Source organism: Thermobia domestica, chromosome 4, assembly GCF_964235325.1.
Source record: "Thermobia domestica chromosome 4, izTheDome1.hap1.1, whole genome shotgun sequence".
NCBI classification, from domain to species: domain Eukaryota; kingdom Metazoa; phylum Arthropoda; class Insecta; order Zygentoma; family Lepismatidae; genus Thermobia; species Thermobia domestica.
In genome coordinates, this window is record NC_137457.1 from 324,035,496 (window position 1) to 324,057,683 (window position 22,188).

The window sequence follows — 22,188 nt, forward strand, 5'->3', positions numbered from 1 at the left end:
AAGAGACATTTGCGCAACTGTTTCATCGCCAGTGAGAGATAGGCCTTAGTTGAAGCGACATAATCGTGGGACGTAAGACTAGAAATTTAATTTGATTTTGCCTTGCGTAACATGGTTAAATTGACCCAAAAGATTACTTGTTTATAAGAATATTTATAGATGCACCGTGTTGGCTATTTTATACCGACAGATGTAACACTAGAAAAAAAATATCAACAACGGAAGTGTACAACAATAATTCAAAAGAGAAGCAAAACATAAACAAATATTTACATAGCAATACTTACAACTTGATTTTGCACAAATATGGATTGGAAAATTCTTCAGAGGTAAAGATATTGAAGGTAGCTGGAAGTCTTTTGAGTTCACTATGAAGCATGTACATAATCGACCTCTGGATTATTCCAACTCTAGGTCAGTGTTCGTAGTTTGAAGGAAATTTCACTAATGTAGGGAAATTTCGTACATAAATTTATCAATAACGGAAAAATGTGTTCTTTCTCGATCAAACTTGGAAATTTAAGGAAATTCTCAAGCTGACTGATTGGCCAACGTAACAAAAAATTTTTAGACAAGTACCACATCCAATCACGTAGGTAATTTTCAGTATACATACAGATGAGAATGCCACTTACAGCAATTTGATATCTGAAACCATTCCGAAAATACAAAGAAAATGGTTTGTTATAATGCTTAAAATAGCGTATTTGTGGGAACTTCCTAAGCAGTTTTTCATTTCCTTTGCTTCTATAACATTATAATAGTACATTTTTTGTAAATATAGTTACTAGAAGTTTTCGAAATTACATAATTTAAGCAGTGCTGCAAACTTTATCAACATTTACCATACGTCTAGTACGGTTTGAGATGTCGAATTGCTGTAAACACCATTTTGATAGTCATGTCTGTTGAAAACGATCTATGCAATTGGATGAGGTAATTATCTGAGCAGTTTTTCGAAATAAAAAAAAATGAAAGGGAGTCAAACTTTCAATCCCTTGTAACTTAGTTCCTATTCATTGGAAACCCATCACATATAGATCATTGTATTAGATAGAAAAATGCTTTTGATGTACGTAAATTGCCTCGCACGTGTTACTTGCGTTATTATTCCAGTAGAGGCCACTAAACTGTGGATGTTTGTGATGCTGTAGTTTCCTTAGTTTGAAACACTGAATAACAAATGTGACATTGTAACTTTTCATTTGAGATGTAGATATGAAAACATGTAATAACCTGACGCAATGTTTGTCTTAATGTAACTTCATGTTCACTAATTATCATTGTTAACCTACTGGAATATATATGAATGTTTGCCTCTCAATACAGTGCAACTTTAACATAATGTACCTCAATATAATCCCCTTGAATTGTCCATAAGAGTCAATGTAAAATATACCTTTACATTGCGAAATTTTTTTGCGAACAACCTCTTTATAACGAATTTTTAACTATCAAGAAAAAGTATAAATACCTCTAATTAACGAATTTTGTCAACCCAAAACCTTTATATAAAGTTCCCACCAATGTATGACTCTTAATCTCATAGTATGTGATTCATGTCGCGACAGGTTTCGACGCGCTTTTGTTCGTAAAACAATCATTGTTGTTTGATGGAAAGTAATGTAAACACTGCTGCTCGTCACTATTGTTAAAGATTCAAGTTGAAATGGCTCAGAAACGTAACAGGTGTTCCTTATCGGTCGCAGAAAAGCGAAACATCATTAATTATGTTGACAGAAATCCTATGACCAAAAAATTAGACATAGCTAATAAGTTCGGGATTCCCGCAAGTTCATTGGCTACAATTTTAAAATTTAAAGATAAGTTTTCAGAAGAAAGTGGTTTGCCTGGAAACAGTAGAAGATTAAAATCATGGGAGTTCAAAGACGTAGATGAATGTGTGTTGAAGTGGTTAAAACAGTGCCAAGACAAAAAGGTCACAATTGGAGGTCCTATCCTTCAGGAAAAGTCTAAGCAGTTTGCAGTAGAATTGGGACATGCAAAGTTCCGTGCTAGCAACGGGTGACTTCAAAATTCCAAAAAAACGAAACGACACTGTTTTTCGAAAAATTTGTGGTGAAAGTGGTAGTGTTGATGAAAAACTATGTGATGATGGGAAAGACAAACTGGCAGAGCTGACCGCCGGATACGATCCCGAAGGAATCTTTAACGCCAATGAAACTGGACTTTTCTATAAATGTTTACCTGACAAAACCTTATCATTCAAAGGCGATGAATGTAATGGCGGAAAAACAGCAAACTTCGCTTGACAGTACTGCTGGGAACAAATTGTACTGGGACCTGCAAACTTAAGCCACTCATCATCGGAAAATATCAAAAACCGCGATGTTTTAAAAATGTCAATAATCTGCCAACAGATTACACGTGCAACTATAAGGCTTGGATGACCAGTGATGCATTTTGCAATTGGCTTAAAAGCCTGGATAAACAGGTGGAGAAAGAAAACAAGAAAATTCTTATGTTCATCAATAATTGTACTGCACACAGAGAAATTCCTAACCTGAAAAATATAAAAATAAAGTACTTGCCTCCAAATACCACTTCAAAACTACAACCACTGGACCAAGGCATCATCCAAAGCTTGAAAATGCATTATAGGAAGGAAGTTGTCAGACGATTTCTTGCTTATGTTGAACGCCAAACGCCAACTACAATTGACGTTTTACAAACCATGTGGATGATCACCAAATCTTTGAATCTAGTCACTGAAAAGACCATTGCAAACTGCTTCAAGAAAAGTAGGTTTAAAATAACATACGAAGAGGAGGAAGACGACTTACCACTCGCAGAACTTGCTACGATCTGGCAAAGAGTTCAAGAAGAATTGCACTTTCAAGAGACTGAGTTGAAAGACTTCGTTACCTTTGATAATGATTTAGCCGTCTGTGGAGAACTAACTGATGCTGACATTGTCACATCTGTGTTGCCGGTTACTAATGCAGAAGCGGATGAAGACGAGGAAGAAGGGGGTGAAATTGATGAGCATAATTTCACAATAAAAGATGCTTATTATAATGCTTTAAATATAATAAAATCTGTGTTTCTCAAAAAGGGAATTTTGAGTGACGATGTAGTCAAATCCATCACGAAATTGGATTGCGCTTTGGATGTGATAACTCTTAACGGTGGTAAACAGACAACTATTTATGACTTTTTTCTAATCAAGATGAACAAAATTGAGATTAAGCTTCTATAACCACATTGTTGATTCTTTACCTTTAATTCGTGACTTTTGTTGTGTAAATCTTTGAAATTAAAGTTAAATTACCTACATAATGTATGTACCCACCAAGATATGTACCTACTTTTACGGATTTTACTGCATTTAATTTTGATTAAAGTATTAATGTAAGAAAAAATGTTGTTACCTACTTAACTGTATTTAAATACATAGAAAATACATACAGTAATTTGATAAAAGTGTGTTATGATTTATTAGTAGAAGTTGTTCGCAATAACAAGATGAGTACGTAATGTTGAGGCGAATAAAACTATTTTTTTACCTCTTTATAACGAATTTTAGACCAACCTAACCTCAACATAACAAACCTCACTTCAACGAATTACTTGATATAACGAATATTTACTTGTTCCCTTCCGATTTGTTATATCGAGGTTGTATTGTATTGGTATGCTAGAAACTTTCAACTCTTTTTTTTCAAAGCTATTAATTTAAAACCTATAAGGTTCTATCAAGATAAACGACCCAGCCTGTATATTGTATTGTTCCATTCATGCACGCACTGTAACCACCACACACGCACAAACACATGTTTTCATGTTCATAAACAAACAATAATAGACGTCGTAAGACAAAGCATACCTCAGGAAGACACGAACAAGGATTCAGAACACTTACCGATCTTTACCTTATGGGTCCTCCCTTGAAGAAGATGCCTATAAAAGAAGACATCAAGAAGAGAAAGCGATCAGTTTATCTCTGATCACTCACCCATTAATATCTTCTTCTTGGGCTGCAATGAGCAAAGGAGAATTCCTTTGTCTCTCGAGGCTGCTATGAGCAAAGGAGAATTCCTTTGTCTCCCGAGGCTGCTATGAGCAAAGGAGAATTTCTTTAACCACCTACTCCTGAGACTGCTATGAGCAAAGGAGAATTCCTCTGTCACCCGAGGCTGCTATGAGCAAAGGAGAATTCCTTTAACCACCTACTCCTGAGGCTGCTATGAGCAAAGGAGAATTTCTTTAACCATCTACTTCTGAGGCTGCTATGAGCAAAGGAGAATTTTTTTTAACCATCTACTTCTGAGGCTGCTATGAGCAAAGGAGAATGTCTTTAACCATCTACTTCTGAGGCTGCTATGAGCAAAGGAGAATTTCTTTAGCCATCTATTCCGGAGGCTGCTATGAGCAAAGGGAAATTTCTTTAACCATCTACTCCTGAGGCTGCTATGAGGAAAGTAGAATTCCTTTAACCATCTACTCCTGAGACTGATATGAGGAATGAAGAATTCCTCTGTCTCCCGAGGCTGCTATGAGCAAAGGAGAATTCCTTTGTCTCCCGAGGCTGCTATGAGCAAAGAAGAATTTCTTTAACCACCTACTCCTGAAGCTGCTATGAGCAAAGGAGAATTTCTTTAACCATCTACTCCTGTAGCTGCTATTAGCAAAGGAGAATTTCTTTAATCGTCTACTCCTGAGGCTGCTATGAGCAAAGGAAAATTCCTTTAACCATCTACCCTTGAGGCTGTTATGAGCAAAGGAGAATTTCTTTAACCATCTACTCCTGAGGCTGTTATGAGCAAAGGAAAATTCCTTTAACCATCTACCCTTGAGGCTGTTATGAGCAAAGGGGAATTCCTTTAACCATCTACTCCTGAGGCTGCTATGAGCAAAGGAGAATGTCTTTAACCATCTACTCCTGAGGCTGCTATGAGCAAAGGAGAATTTATTTAACTATCTACTCCTGAAGCTGCTATGAGCAAAGGAGAATTTCTTTAACCATCTACTCCTGTAGCTGCTATGAGCAAAGGAGAATTTCTTTAATCATCTACTCCTGAGGCTGCTATGAGCAAAGGAAAATTCCTTTAACCATCTACCCTTGAGGCTGTTATGAGCAAAGGAGAATTTCTTTAACCATCTACTCCTGAGGTTGTTATGAGCAAAGGAAAATTCCTTTAACCATCTACCCTTGAAGCTGTTATGAGCAAAGGGGAATTCCTTTAACCATCTACTCCTGAGGCTGCTATGAGCAAAGGAGTTATCCACGATAGCTGTCTAAGGTCATTACGAGCTAAAGACAATTGATGCTTTATTCCGATTTCACTTTCGTATGCCGAGGATCTCCAACTCTAAAGACATTTACAGACTTACAAGAACTTTATGAAACTTTCATAACACTTTATTTTTTGTATCAAAATGTGATGGGTTTAAATCTTGAGTCCATTATTTAAGACTCTACCAAAAGAATATTTCAATATATGAGTCATTTGTCCGATATACACAAACCCACAACATTGGTTTGGCATAGTGCTAAGTAACTGAATCGAAGATAGCAAAATCTGTTTGATAAGTTTCCTGCGGGAAAGAAATGATTTAAAATTTATTCCAAAAAGCGAGTAATCTTACAAGCTCCTGATATTAGAAAGATAGAATTCGTTATTTTAACTCATTTTTAAAAATAAATCGAGATTGAAAATAGATAATCTGATTTATTATTTATTTATACATATTTCTGGGCATTTATAAGCATGTATGGTCTTAAGCCCGTCACTTGGGAAGAATGACGTCCTTCGCCGGGTATACTACCCAACTTAGCGGAAAATTTCCAACTAACGCGACAATTAGTGTACCGAGTATGTTGCTGGGGAATACATTGAATACTACCTTGATCAAAAGGTTGCCAGAATTACCGCCGTGTGGCGATCGCAGTCAGCCGATTTGACATTTTATTTGTGTGTGTGTGTGTTTTGCCACATCTGTCAATCGATATTCCCTCCCATTCTAGTTTGCCATTTGTGAAAGTGACGCGGTGTTGAGTACATCTGTTTGGATGCATGTTTCAATTTTTGCAATGGAGTTAATTTTGCAACAACGAGTGTGTGAGTTAAAACGGATTAAATTTTGCTAAGACCTTGGGAATGTTGGAAAAGTGTTTCGACAATGATGCTCTAAACCAGTGGTTATCAAAGTGCGGTCTGCGAGCCCTAAAAATTGAAATGTCTTGTAATAAAATGGAACTCACAGCTGTTATGCCAGAAGTATTTTTAAGAATAAAAAACTGCAGCTGTTGGTAGTACTAGTACAAAACAATAACTATTCCTCATTTCCAGTGCTCTAGGATTTCATTGGTTCTTCAGGTGAGAAACTCTCTGTTGAAATTCACAAAACACTTTTAGGACACTTGAAATCATTAGCTGCAAGTTTTCGAGAATATTTCCTTGTCCCACAACCTGGTAATGGTTAAATTGAATATCCTTTCACTAATGTAGAAATCCATTACATACAAGGTATGCATCTCTGTAACATACAACAAGAACAGCTATTGGAACTATCCTGCGATACTTCATGGAGAAACGTTTTCAAACAGAATGAACTTCGTGGCTTTTGGTTGCGAGTGCGCTATGAGCATGAACCCCATGTAATAAGCGTCGGTGGACCACCGATGGGCAACTAGCGACATCTCATCAAAAATTGGCGGGTCCGTCAGAGACAATCCAATCTGGCCCCACTTCTATTTTGAACATTATACAACCAGCTGCAGAGATGTGACGAAACGCCAATGAACCACAAACTTATTCCAAAAAATATGTTAAATCGCCTATATGCGTGATTTGTTTACATCAAGGTGAGTATAAAAAACAGTAGAAAAAAGTTTTAAGAAAGAAAGCAGGGAAGAGGGGCGAATCACCAACCTTATGGTTACCAGGCGCTTGTTCTTCCGATTTTCCCACGGAGGCAGTGAAGAAAAGCTTCCTTGTAGAGGGATAAATCGTTGAGGTATTTTAATTTGGCTAATCAGATGCTCCTTTAACAGTGTATATTCGACGATTACCGACGCCGTGTAATTTAATAATAAAATGACGCGCTTCTATATACTTTATTTTATAGTTCTTTCATATTCACTTTCAACACAATTATACGCTAAAGATTTTTCACTTTATGATGTAGACGAGAGAGTTACTCTTGACCCCTGAACCTGACTTTAAAAAAATCGTCAGGAAAAAAATAATATATAATAATAATCACATGCACATGACTAGCGATAGTTCGTGTTGGTCCCTTCGCGATTCTCTGCGACCAACCGAAGGAGCCCAGACCAAAATGAAGTACTCGCTGCTACGCAGTGGTAACGTGAACACCCCGACTTTAGACATATTTCGACTCCCTGCCGCCAGCGGCATAACTAGCGGCAATCCTTCGACATGTCGCTATATCGATGATCGACATTTACCAGCAAGTGAGCCACTAGGTGTTGTCGACGTTTACTTCATGGGGAAGAGTTGTCTAAAAAGGCATTGCAACATTTGGTGCCTTTCCCTACCACTTACTTATGTGAGCAGACCTTTGCTGCTCTTTGCAGTATTAAAACCTTAAATCGAAAACCTTAAATCATGTATCTTTAAAATTAATTACTTATTGCGTTATTTTTCTTGATCTTTTTCATGTCACTGGTAATTCTAATTAGTGTACTTTTTAATACCATGTGAAATTTCAGATAGCATTGTAAGGGAGTCCGCAAGTCACTTTCCGAATGAACAGGGGATCCACGTTATCGGAAAGCTTGAGAACTACTGCTCTAAACAAAACAGCGGTTTACCAGTGGCGAGCAGCGAATGAGCCAAGTAAAAAAAAAAAAAAAAAAAAAAAAAGTATTTTTCAGTCGAGAAAGAAGGTGATGATCACGGTTTTCATGGATTCCAACGGTGTTATATAATGATTTTTTAGCAGAAAGTCAGAAAGTCAACAAGAAGTATTTTAAGGTGTTAAGAAGCATTTGCATGAACCAATTCGCCTAAAAAGAAAATGGCTATTGTTTAGCTTTGAGGGGGGGGGTAGCTTTTTCACTTACTTTTTGCGATATACTATTCCGATTCGGTCGTTTTATGGTTTCATACGTTAAATTAGGATCCATAGTATAAGTAGTAGTAGTAGTAGTAGTAGGGGTAGTAGCAGCAGAAGCAGTAGTAGTAGGAGTAGAGGTAGCAGCAGCAGCAGTAGTAGTAGTAGTAGTAGTAGTAGTAGTAGTAATAGTAGGAAAGGGTTAGAAGCCCCGCAGGGGTTCGTTTTGTTGTGTTCTCTATATAAAATGAACAATCACTTCCACTTACCTTTACCTACTGCCTTTAAAAAATGTGTATGATATTTTATCAACACCATCAACTTATTTCTCCTCTAAATCATCCTTTTTCACTAATTTTGGCCCCCCATTTACCAAGAAAAGATCTCTGGACAAACAACTCGTTTATTTTCTTCACCATGACAACTCAGCGTCGAACAATGCTATCATTATCCGCGAGTTTTTCCACCAAAAACGTAACGAGTACCATTCCGCAGCAACCAAATTCACCGGATTTAACTCCTTGCGACTTGCTCCTGTTTTATCGACTCAAGAAACCGTTACGGGAGGCGCGTTTTAGCAGCCGAGAGGAGATAATACGAAAATCGAAGTCGACTCTGATGGAACATACCTAAAATCGAGTACCATAAATATTCTGAAAACTGGCTCAAGAGCTGTCATAAGTGTGTTGCAGTCGATGAAGATTACTTCGAAGAGGACAACATCAATTTTGAGGATTAAATTTGTATTTTTAATTTTGTGAGTGAATTCTGGGAACTTTTGATCAAGGTAGTACGTATATCTACCCAAATTGTTGATTGGTCAACATATACTTTAATCTACATTACGCCAACGTATTTCATATTAGCAATTTGCTACTTAGGCGATCATTAGGATACCAACTATATCACTGCGGATGGTGTTGAATATGTATGTCCCGATTTTAATATGTTGTTATTTGTTTAGGTATCAATAAAGATAGTTCACCTTTACGTTAAACATTGAATCTTTTCTGCTGCCATATCTTCCAAAATAAAATAAATAAATAAAAAAGTAGCGGTCTTTACACACATCTAAGAAAGCTTTAATTTTCGTTTTCATTTATTTTTCAAATTTTAAAAATAATTTTCTGATATTTTCACAGAATTTATTGTCCTTAGAAATTTTCTTACTCCGATCTTTTTTTTTTTATTTTAAATTGATATAAGTTACGTTGCATATTTCGCTTTTTCCTTTCAAAGGATAAACACTATGACTGTGTCGAAGTTCATATCTACGTGTTCAAGTATTAATACAGAACATCATTGTACGATTATATGCTTCCAGAGTTCTTAACATAATGCAAAAGCAGCCGGTCCAGTGAGTTCCAGCGAAGTACATACTACTCCCAGTGATCTGCTACAGCCAATCATTCCAGATGGTGATTCCAGAGAAATAAACACTGTTACACTCAACTGCTATTGCCATGCGCTGGAGGCTACCGTTCCAGCGGTTAGTTCGAAAAGAAATAATAGCTCAACTTGGAGTAAAGGTCATAAGAGGTGAGTCTTGTGTGCTGTTCTTGTTTCCAGGAGTAGTGCTAAATGCAGGAGACGATGAGTTGTCACTACTTGATGACTGAAACTGGATCAGAATTACCAGATAAGTTGTTACGGCCGCAACCACCTGAAATTGTGAAATTAAAATCATTGTTGAAGTATGAAATTATCAATAAATGAAAATAATTGTTATGATTGAAGTACGTGTACATTAACAATAAAATCGAAAATGATTCTTATAAAACTAATAATGGTTTATTTCATTAAATTGACAAAGCTTGTGAGTAGTTACTTAGCGTTCTGTCATTTTATGGATAAATTTATTTTTGGGTCAAAAGATCCGACATATTTCAATAAAAAAATTTCTTGTACACCTTATACGAGGGGGAGTCAAATGAAAACCATAATTATTTTTTTTTTTAAATATTACTTATTGGTCACACAGAGTACAGAAGTAAATCACTTTTCAACATAGTCCCCTTCTCGTTCAATGCAAGTCCGCCAGCGCTTCGGAAGAGCCTGAATACCTGCAGAAAAAAAAGTCTTTTGGGCGACGGCGCAACCACTCGTGCACCGCGTTGCGTGCCTCTTCATCGGAGTGGAACTTCCTGCCGCTGCAATTTCGTCTATTATCACACGGCGGTTTTCCAAACGGCTTCAACGGCTGCAATGGTCTTTGTAGTCACTACGCGCCGAGCCTGGCCGGGGCGTGGAGCATCGGCCACAGACGTAACACCATTTGCAAATTTCCGGCACCATTCATAGATTTGTGGCTGTGACAAACACGCATCTCCATACTGAACCTTCATTCGCCTAAAAATGTCAATCGGTTTCACACCTTCACTTCGCAAAAACCGAATCACAGAACGCTGCTCCTCGCTGGTGCATGTGGCTAGTGGGGCTGCCATTTTGAACTGTTGTTGCGCCGGTGTTTGTGCATCTGCCGGCTGCTGCCACCTAGGAGACATCCGGCATACTATCGTAAACAGGCATGCCAACTTACAGCTCACTGGCGCCATATGCGGATTTTTATTTCTACTTTTATGGTTTTCAGTTGACTTATCCTCGTATCTGAAGAACTTCATACAGTGTAACCAAACCCAAACTATGACTTAACTCAGCATGGTGTGCTTATTCCGTAGAAAATACGAAAACTTGATTTAGGGGCTGTTAGAAAACGTTGTGGACCCTTGTCCAAAAACTATTTATTGAAAAAAAGATCGCAATGTGTTCACGCATTTTTTTTTACCATTCCTGAAATTCTTGGTCGAGATCGTAACTCTTTGATTCCTTTTTTCGATCATTCCTAAAATTTAGGAGTTTGATGCAGTAAGGGCGTAAGTCTGAAACATGCAGTTGGAGAAAAACTATGTTGAAAATTTAAGTTGTGTTTTTTCCTTACATAAAACAATGTATATGCAGCAATTTATTTCGATATTAAGTTGAAATGTTACCTGGAGGCTAAACAAGCATGGCAAAAGCCACAAATGCGGTTGATGCAAAAAGGGCGTAAACTCGCTTACTCCCTTTGCCCTTAATACATCAGACTCCTCAATCGTTGCTTTAAATTTACAAGTAGTATATGCATTACTTCTAGCGATTTTTGTGTGTTAGGAGTGTAAATGTCACCATTAGAGGAAGAAAAACAACAGTAGATACAGTAATTTTTTTTAGATATACAACACATAAATAAACATCAATTAATGTTAAGAAGTATAAAATGATAGTAACATTATTAATTGTTATTGGCAAAAAATCGGTTTTCGCGATTTTCTCAGAAACTACACTGTAAAAAATGAGGTGTTGAAACAACACAAAATGACTACCACTTTAGCGTGTTACTTGGGTGTTAATTCAGCATCAAGCACATCGGTTTCCGAGCATATCAGAAATAATTCGTTACTACCTGAGAGAATTTGCATTAGTATTTATCATTTAATACGAGCAAAGTTTTGCGAAATATATTTGGCACTATTGTCAATTAACGAATAATGTTCTATGTTTCCTGTAATCGGTCACAATAATATTGTTGTAAACCTGTGAATCGTCCGACAACAGTTACACAGGCAACAGTTCTGCCATCTTCTGTTCATACATGCTAAGACACAAGAATAACAGATAAAGAAAACACATGGAAGCCCTGCTATCTGTGTAACTGTTCTAAAATGATTCACAGGTTTACACCAATATTATTGTCACCGATTACATAAAAAATAGAATGTTATGAGCTACTTGCCATAATGCGAAATATATTTCGCAAAGCTTTGCTCATTACAAACAACAAAAAACAATGCAAATACTCACAGCCAGTAACGAGGTATTTCTGATATGCTCTGAAGGCAATGTGCTTGGTTTTGAATTGACACACAAGTAACACGCTAAAGTGGTAGTCATTTTGTGTTATTTCAACACCTCATTTTTTACTGTGTATACACGAGAATTTAGCCCCTAATCATTTTATTTTGCTCAACTTGATAGGCAATTTCTATAAGGTATTCAGAAGCATCAAGAAATCAAGTTCTATTACCAAAGCTATAAGAAAAGAGATAAAGCTTGTACGATGCGTTTACATACATTATGAGGACAATTTGGAAACAATATCTTCCGTTTGCTTATCAGTGACAGACACTCAGAGATACAAAACATTTGTTACTTACATTACAAAAGTATAATATTATATTACTTCAAATTGAGGCACTTGTGATAACCTTTTATTACCTGACCAGCCAACGAGTGCGGGCGGCCGGTTTTGGAACTAAAATGCAAGCAGCAGTATTTCTAACCGGATTGCTTGTAATCAATCTATCACAGTTCTTTTTGTCCTGTTCGTAATAAATCACTTCACGCATATGCTTAAGTCAGGGGCAGATCCAGGGAGCGGGGCAATCGGGGCGATTGCCCCCCAGAATAGGATATTTTTTATTTTAAAAATAAAATCTGAGAATTTTCACCGTTGTATTATAAATGTAAAATAAAATCTAAAATAGGTAGGCCTTACTCTTTGTTTTACGTTGCAGAAGTTAAATAAAGCAATAAATTGCAAGAAATTACTTACATTGGCGTTCTTGCTAAAAAAAAATGTTCACCTTCGAAATCGCAGGTGGCCATTTCTGTTCTAGAAATTGCAGACAATAGCTACTTCTCCTTTTCTAAAGTTGTTTTATTTTTTATTTATTTATTTTATTTATTTATTTATTTTTTGCAATACACTCTTACCTTGATTTCACTTCGAACGACTGCCCCACAATCATTCAGCCTGGATCCGCCCCTGGCTCAAGTTAAGACAAACAGTTTCAAAAGTTATTTGCAGAACATCTTAAATAACAAGCAAAAATAAATAAATAAATAAATAAATAAATAAATAAATAAACAACTACAACAAAAATATACCCTCCATATTAACTTGCGAACAAACGAGCGAGCAGCGTTTTACAGGCTGCTCCTTGTTTTATAAAGACATCGAATAAAACGTAATCATTTTTTTACAATCTGCTTAATACACGGTAGAAGTTCACTGAATTGTCAAATGTGCTATGTTGTTCTTAAATCGGTAATTTCCATTCATATATCACTATCCACAATACATCTGCATTACTGCAGGAATGGTTCACAACAACCACATAAGTTACGGCGTTCTTTATTACGCGAAAAGAGATTAGGCTATACATAACATTCAAACTGCAACTTTTAAAAAACGTTGGATACACTGCAGAATGAAACTCTCCGCTCCCCTGTCCCACTGCGATTGTCAAGAAACTGATGTAAACACAACAGCAGCGCCATCCTTCCAAAACCGCACTGCTATCCTGGTAAGGATATACAACGTTTTAAACTCCTACTACAATAAAACTCCTGACTGCGAATGAAGCCATCCGCTAACAGCATGGTCGAAGCGGTGCGGCGCAAAACAATGTTTTATGTGTCTAAGGACAGTTTTGTCAATTTCCTGCACGAGTTCATTGGTCACAGGAGATGGGCGCCCACTTCTTATCGCATCGTGTAAGTCAGTTCGTTCATCTTTAATATGCGACAGTAGTAGAAAATGGATCGATCTGGAACAGTATTGGACAACTCACAAGCCTATGGGAAATTGAGCACCGTACACCATGAGCCCACGGTCTTTTACGACCTCCATTTTAGGGGTGAATTTATTCCCTTTTATGAGCACTTTTTAGGGGGTGTACTCGTTCTCTTTTATGACCACTTTTTAGGGGGTGAACTCGTTCCCTTTTATGAGCATATTTTCCAACCCCTATTAACACATAGCATAACAAGGGTATACTCGTTCTCTTTCATGAGCATTTTTTCAACATAGCAGACAATGAACATAGCACATCAGACAGAGACTGCGAAACATAACAGGGGTGTATTCATTCCCTTTTATGAGCATATTTTTCAACCCTTATTTTAACATAGCAGAAATTACACTGAGACTATGAACACACAGCAGAACAGATAATACATAGCACAGCTAATAAAAGAACATGGCTTATTTTCCAACCCCTATTTTAACATAGCATAGGTGTATTCGTTTTCAACCCCTTAGCATAAGACTATATAACATAGCAGTTACGAACACATAGTAGAGCAGATAATAAACACAACAACCTCCATTTTAGGGGTGTATTCATTCCCTTTTATGAGCATAGCACAGATTACATAGCAGATCTAATACGGCTTATTTTCCAACCCTTATTTTACCATAACAGAGACTACGAAACATAGCGGACATAGCACAGGGGGTGTATTCCCACCCCTAATTGAACATAGCAGAAATTACACTGAGACTATGAACACATAGCAGAGCATAAGACTACGTAACACACAACAACCTCCATTTTAGGGGGTGTATTCATTCCCTATTATGAGCATATTTTCCAATCCCTATTTCAACATAGCACATCAGACAGAGACTACGAAACATAGTGAAGATTATATAACACATAAGAGTACATAACATAACAAGGGTGTAATAAGGTTGTATTCGTTCCAACCCCTATTTCAACATAGCACATCAGAAAGAGACTACGAAACATAGCAGGGGTGGACTCGTTCCCTTTCAACCCTTATTTTAACATAGCAGAACTAGTAAAAGAGTATGACTTATTTTCCAACCCTTAATTGAAGATAGCAAAGAATACATAAGACTACGGGGGTGTATTCCACCCCTATTTGAACATAATGAACATAGCAGAGAATAGGGGTGTATTCGTTTTGGATTCCACCCTTAATTGAACATAGCAGAGAGTACGTTCCCTTTTAAGGGTGTACTCGTTCTAATGTAACATAGCAGTTGGCCTATTTTTCAACCCCTATTTGAGCATAGTCCTTTTTTAAGGGGTAAACTCGTTCTAACCCTCTATAGTAAATATAGTCATTTTAGGAGTGAACTTGTTCTAACCTATATTTGAACATAACAGAGATTATTTAAAGATTGCAGAGGAATGCGAACTTCCGTGTTTTGTTATCAGTTACATAATAACTTCCGCCATATGTGGATAATTCTCATTACGTCATTCATCCGGATTTTAAAAACATTGAGCTAGTTTTCTCTTTAACAGACAATACGGTCATTCAACGATAGGATTGAAAAAAAAGGAATCCCTGAACGTAATGCAATCAATCACAAAGGTATAACTTGTCATTCAACGATAGGATTAAAAAAAAGAGGAGAATCCCCGACCGTGACTCATCCCGATTGCGCAATATGACGTAATGCGATCACACAGGTATAAAAGACTGACCGAGATGTTTTTTTGTAATCACTTCCTGTTTGGTGTTTGAAGTGTAAAGTTCAGATGTTTTTTGTGTGTGTGCGCTTATATTATTAGTGTGGTTTTGTTTTCTTTTTTAGGTAAGACATTTTATAATAATAATATTATATTATAAAAACTCACTTCAGAATTATTATAGTAACTTTGAGTTATTAAAAAAAATGGCAACAAAAAAGGTTAAATCAAATACTATCAATTCACCAACTGATACTCTATTTAATAATAATAAAAAAAATCATTTTAAAATTTGATACTGTTTTAAATGAGGATAGTGGATGTTTTTTAAATAATAAAAGAAAAGACTGTTTAGATATATTAAAACAAGAACAAACTAATACATCGTTTAAAGTAAATTTTTCTTTGGCTACAACTTTTGTAAAACCAGTAGATTTAGAAACATGTAGATTCTTTGTAAATAGTGGTAACGAAATTATTTTACCGAGTACAGATGTGAATTCTATAATTAAAAACTATTTAATAAAATTTTAGTTGAACAAGAAAATAGAGCAATTAAGAAATCAGGGTGGTCTTTATGTTCTGAATCAAACCATCACTTAGAAATTAAAATCAGTAAATATGATCCTTTGTCAGCTTCATCATTTATAAAATTACCTCAATGGATTTTATCTAAAAAGAATTGTGTTCTAAATATTCAAAATAATGATAATAGATGTTTTATGTACTGCATTCTAGCTGCGTTGCATCCAGTAAAAGAACAACCAAATCGTGTAAATAATTACATACAATATATTAATACTTTATTACCATAATTTGAAAAAACTAATATAAAATTCCCAGTTGAAGTAGAACACATAAGCAAATTTGAACATATGTATAATTCCGTATTTACTAAGGAACAAATTTCTATTAATATATATGGCATTGATTATGATAATGAAACAATTTTTCCGTTACGTATAAGCGAAAACACATGTGTAGATAAAAGTATAGATTTACTGTATTGTGAAGAAAATTACAAGTCATTATTGTCTTATAAAAAATCTCAATGCGTTATTAAAAAATCAAAGAGAAAACTTATGTAAAATTGCCTCAATGGATTTTATCCACAACATGTGTTATAAATATTCAAAATAACGATAATAGATGTTTTATGTATAGTATTCTAGCTGCTTTATATCCCGCAAAATATAATCCACATCGTGTGAATAATTACATACAATATATTAATACTTTATTACCATTATTTGAAAAAACTAATATAAAATTCCCAGTTGAAGTAGAACACATAAGCAAATTTGAAGATATGTATAATTCCGTATTTACTAAGGAACAAATTTCTATTAATATATATGGCATTGATTATGATAATGAAACAATTTTTCCGTTACGTATAAGCAAAATTACAGGTGTATTTAAACATATAGATTTATTATATTTAAACTCTCATTATTGTTTAATTACAAATTTAAATGGTTTAGTTAGACATCAGTTAGGTAGTCATCAAACATTTATTTGTAGACGATGTTTAGTATCTTTTTATAACAAATCAAAATTAGATGAACATGACAAATTATGTAAAGAACACACTCCAACGAAAATTAACATGCCGAAACAAGGAGAAGTTTTAAAATTTCGAAATTTGAAATTGTTATTACAGAATGATGTGATAATAGATGCAGATTTTGAAAGTTTATTAAAACCTATAAATAAACAAAGTGGATCTCATACAATACAAATTCAGCAATATATACCATGCAGTTTTGGTTATATTGTATGTTGGAGTAACAACTATATGAAATCAGATTTAGTTATTTATCGGGGAGAAAATGTATCGATGAAGTTTATGTCTGCTATGGAGAATGAATTAAGAAAAATCATAAACATATTAGATCAACAAAAACCATTAATACCATTAAATAGTTCTCAGTTACAGGAATTTAATCTATCCACTGAATGCTCTGTTTGCTATATTAAATATACGAGTAACAATAGAAAAGTTAAACATCATAACCATTTAACTGGTCAGTATATTGCCACGGTGTGCAACAATTGCAATTTACAAATTAAACGTCAAAGTAATTTTATCCCTGTATTTTTCCATAATTTGTCTGGGTATGATGCACATTTATTTGTGAAAGAATTAGGTTGCACCCCTGCCAATATTTCTGTAATTGCTGAAAGCACTGAGAAATACATCACATTCTCTAAACACTTTAATTTTAATGGTAGACCTATCGAGTTACGTTTTGTAGACTTATTTAAATTCCTGCCGTACAGTCTCGAAAATTTGGTGTCAAAATTAAAACCTGAGCAAATCGTCTATACAAAGCAATATTTTTCTGATGATAAGTTCCCTTTAATTCCTCGTAAGGGAATTTATTATTATGATTACATAACAAATTTAGATACATTTAATGAAATTGAATTTCCTGAAAGAGAGGCATTTAATAGCAAATTGAATGGAACACAAATTTCTGAGACTGATTATCAATATGCAAAACTGATTTGGCGTGTGTTTAAATGTGAAAATTTAGGGAACTACCACGATCTATATTTAAAATGTGATGTACTTCTCACAGCAGATGTGTTGGAGAATTTTAGAAAGACATGTTTAAATGCTTTTTGCATTGATCCGATTAATTGTTTTACTGCACCTGGGTTGGCATGGCAAGCCATGTTATATAGAACAAAAATTGAACTTCAACTTTTATCAGATATCAATATGTATATGTTTGTAGAAAAATCGATTCGCGGAGGTATTACTCAAGCTGAGTTAAGATATGCCAAAGCTAATAATCCTTACGTACATGATTTTGATGCGGAAAAAATCTTATTTACTGTATATTGACATGAACAATCTGTACGGACTATCAATGATTGACTATTTACCATATGGTAGTTTTCGGTGGGAGGATAAAATTGACAATTGGCAAGACAAAAATAAAATTATCAATTGGCCCACGGATAGTGAATGGTTTTTTTTCTAGAAGTGGACTTAGAGTATCCAAATTATTTACACGAATACCATTCTGATTTTCCGTGTGCTCCCACTAATGAAGTTCCACCAAATGGTAAATACTCAAAATTACTATTGACACTTAAATCGAAATCGAATTATATCTTGCATTATAGAGTATTACAATTTTATCTAAAACAAGGTTTAATATTGGTAAAAGTACATAAAATATTATGGTTTCGTCAATCTAAATGGCTTGCATCTTATATACAAGAAAATACTCAACGCCGTGCAAATGCTACAATTGAATTTGAAAAAGATTTCTATAAGTTATTAAATAATTCTGTATACGGAAAGACAATGGAGAATGTACGAAAACGAATTGATATAAAATTAATTAACAATGAAAAAAGTGTAAAAAATTAGTAGCGCAAGATCAGTTTCAAAATTGGGTAAAATTAGGAGATAATCTTGCATTATTCCATATGTTAAAAAAATCTGTAACTTTAAATAAACCGATCTATGTAGGAGCTACACTTTTAGAACTATCAAAATTAGCAATGTATGAATTCCATTATAATATAATGAAACCTAGATATGGAGATAAGATTAGTATTGATTATATGGATACTGACTCTTTCATTTACTATATTAAAACCAACAATATTTATAAAGATATAAAAGAGATGATTGAGTATTTTGATACCTCAAATTTTTCTCAACCTAATCCGTATGATATTCCATGGAAAATAAGAAAGCTTTAGGTAAAATGAAAGATGAATTAGGTGGACTTCCCATTATTGAATATTTTGGCTTACGAGCAAAAAATTATGCAATAAAAATTGGTGAAAATAAAGAATTAAAAAATGTAAAGGGATCAAGAAAAATGTAGTTAAAGAACAAATTACGTTTGACGATTATAAATCATGTCTATTTCAAAACGAAACGATTCATAAAACACAATTTGAAATTAAAAGTAAATATCACAATTTAACAACAAATCAGGTAACAAAATTAGCGTTAGATCCGTATGTTGACAAAAGAAAAATTTTAAATTGTAATATACACACTGTTCCTTGGGGGTATCATAATAAAGATTTAACATGTACGATTTGTATATTGTAAATATGATATAATTTTTTTGGATATATTAGTATTAAAAAAATATGTCACAATCAGTTCGAGAACAAATAGTTGCAGAATTACATAAAAGTGCAAGACGAAACTATCCTCGAATACCCGTTATAACGAAAGGTATTCATGATTTATGGCAAGCTGATTTAGTTGAAATGAATAGTGGAAAATTGAAAGGTCTAGCAAAAATTAATCGAAATTACAAACATTTATTAACTGTCATAGATACATTCTCTAAATATGCTTGGGCTATTCCTGTGAAAAATAAAACTGGGAAAGAAATTACACAAGCATTTATAACAGTACTGAGAAAAGCAAACAAAAGCCCTAAATTTTTACAAACTGACAGGGGTCGGGAATTTTATAATTCAGAGTTTCAGAAGGCGATGAACCAAAATAACATTAAACATTATTCCACGTACAGTGATGTGAAAGCAAGTATTATTGAAAGATTTAATAGATCATTACGTAATTTAATGTGGAGACAATTTACACTGCAGGGAAATTATAAATGGATTGGCATTCTGCCGGAATTACTACATACATATAATAATACTATTCATTCCACTAATAAAATGAAACCTATCGACGCTATTAAAAAAGAAAATGAAAAACATCTATTGACAAACATCTATTGCAAAAAGTTTTCTGTGATAAAAAGAAAAAGTAAATTTAAGATAGGTGAATATGTAAGAATTAGTAAACTTAAGCGTCCTGGTTTTGATAGAGGTTTTACACGCAATTGGAGTACAGAAATTTTTCGAATTGCTAAAGTTTTCTTCACTAATCCTCCGACATATCACTTAGTAGACTCAAATAATAAACCTATTGAAGGAAGATTTTACGGACACGAATTACAATTAACGAAATTTCCAAAAACATATTTAATTGAAAAAGTTTTGCGAAAGAAAAATAATAAGGCCTATGTGAAATGGTTAGGTCTGCCAAAAAGTGAAAATTCTTGGATTGATTTAAAACATACTATATTGTAAAAAAAAAGAAAAGTCAAGAATTTATAGGTGAAGCATGTCGTCACAAGTATTTCTAGTAGATTTTATAATTTCAAAAGGTGAATTTTATATTTTAAATTCTAGCAACACTGTAAATTTTCGTTGCTTAGTTAAATTATCATCATCATCATCACGAGGTCTATCAGTATCACAAGTAAAAAGTATATTAAACCAAATTTGTTCTTCCACAAACGCTGTTTTTTTATGTAAAGGAGAAAAAAAGCAAAATATTTAAAAACGCTATTTAAAATAAATGCAATATATCTGTAATAGAGATGGAATGGAAAATTCCTTTTACATGTATGGTAGCAGGTCCTAGAGGCTGTGGAAAATCATATTTTGTTAAAACATTTCTTGACCATTATAGTAAGTTATTTAAAAATATTGTATGGTGTTATGGTGAATGGCAGCCGTTGTATGATACTCTTTCAGACTGCACGTTTAAAGAAGGTTTACCTCAAAATAATGAATTTCAAGCACGCGATGGTCCACATCTTGTCATTATTGATGATTTAATGCGTGAGTGTGACCATCGGATTGTAGATATTTTTACTAAGGGTAGCCATAATAGAAATATAAGTGTAATATTTATAACACAGAATATTTTCCATCAACAAAAAGGAATGCGGGATATTTCGTTAAATTGTCATTATATTGTTTGTTTTAAAAATTCTACAGACCAAGCTCAAATTAATTATCTCGCACGACAATTGTATCCAGGTAATACAAAATTTATTCAAGAAGCATATCAAGATGCAACTCGAATTGCACATGGTTATTTACTTTTTGATTTAAAACAAAATGCTCCTGATGAGCAGCGAGTTAGAACAAATATCTTTCCAACAGATTCTTTTAATTATGTTTATGTACCTGTAAAAAAATAATTGTAATATGGTTTATATTCTAACAACTATTTGTGCTTTAATACCCGTAAAAAAATGATTAGTAAGGAAAATGCACATTTGTTAAAACTTTTAGCAAAGTCAAAACCGAAAGCACGTAAGGCAATTTTACAAAATGCAGATCCTGATTTAATTCGCTCTATTTGTGAATGTTCCTATAACGTATTACAGGGAAATGCTCCATTAAATAAAACAGAGTTAAATAAGCTAAAAGAAATATAAAAAGAAACTGAGATATTTGGTGAAAAAAGGCCCGTCATTAAAACAAAAGAAAAAACGAACAATTATACAAAAAGGTGGTTTTCTTACTGCATTGCTTGCACCTATTTTAGGAGGTATACTATCTAGTTTAATTAAATAATTATGCAAAACGCACAAAAACTTATTTTAATCTCACCAGAAAAATTACATCATTATCAAACGATATCTAATCTTGATGATGAAATGAAAGAAATTTTAAATAATAAAAGTTTAAATGCAGAAGAAAAATGGACAAGATATAGAGAAGTCTTACAAAAATATTTAAATATTATTCAAAAACCGGCAGCAGTTACAACAGCAATTACTACTACTACTACTACTACTACTACGGAGGAAGAAGAAGAAGAGGATGAGGAGGAGGAGGATGAAATAATATCTACTCTCCCTGAAATTTGTAAACGTAAAGCAAGACCTTTATTACGTAAATTGAAACAAAATCCAAATATTCAATGGGACGATAATGGAAATGTGAATATTAATAATAAATTAATTCCAGGTGCAAATATAGTGGATTTGATATCCGATTTTGTTAGATGTCGTAAGAAAAATATTTCAGTTGCCGGTTGGAAACCTTTTGCTACATTATTAGCAAAAGCCAATATACCCTTAGA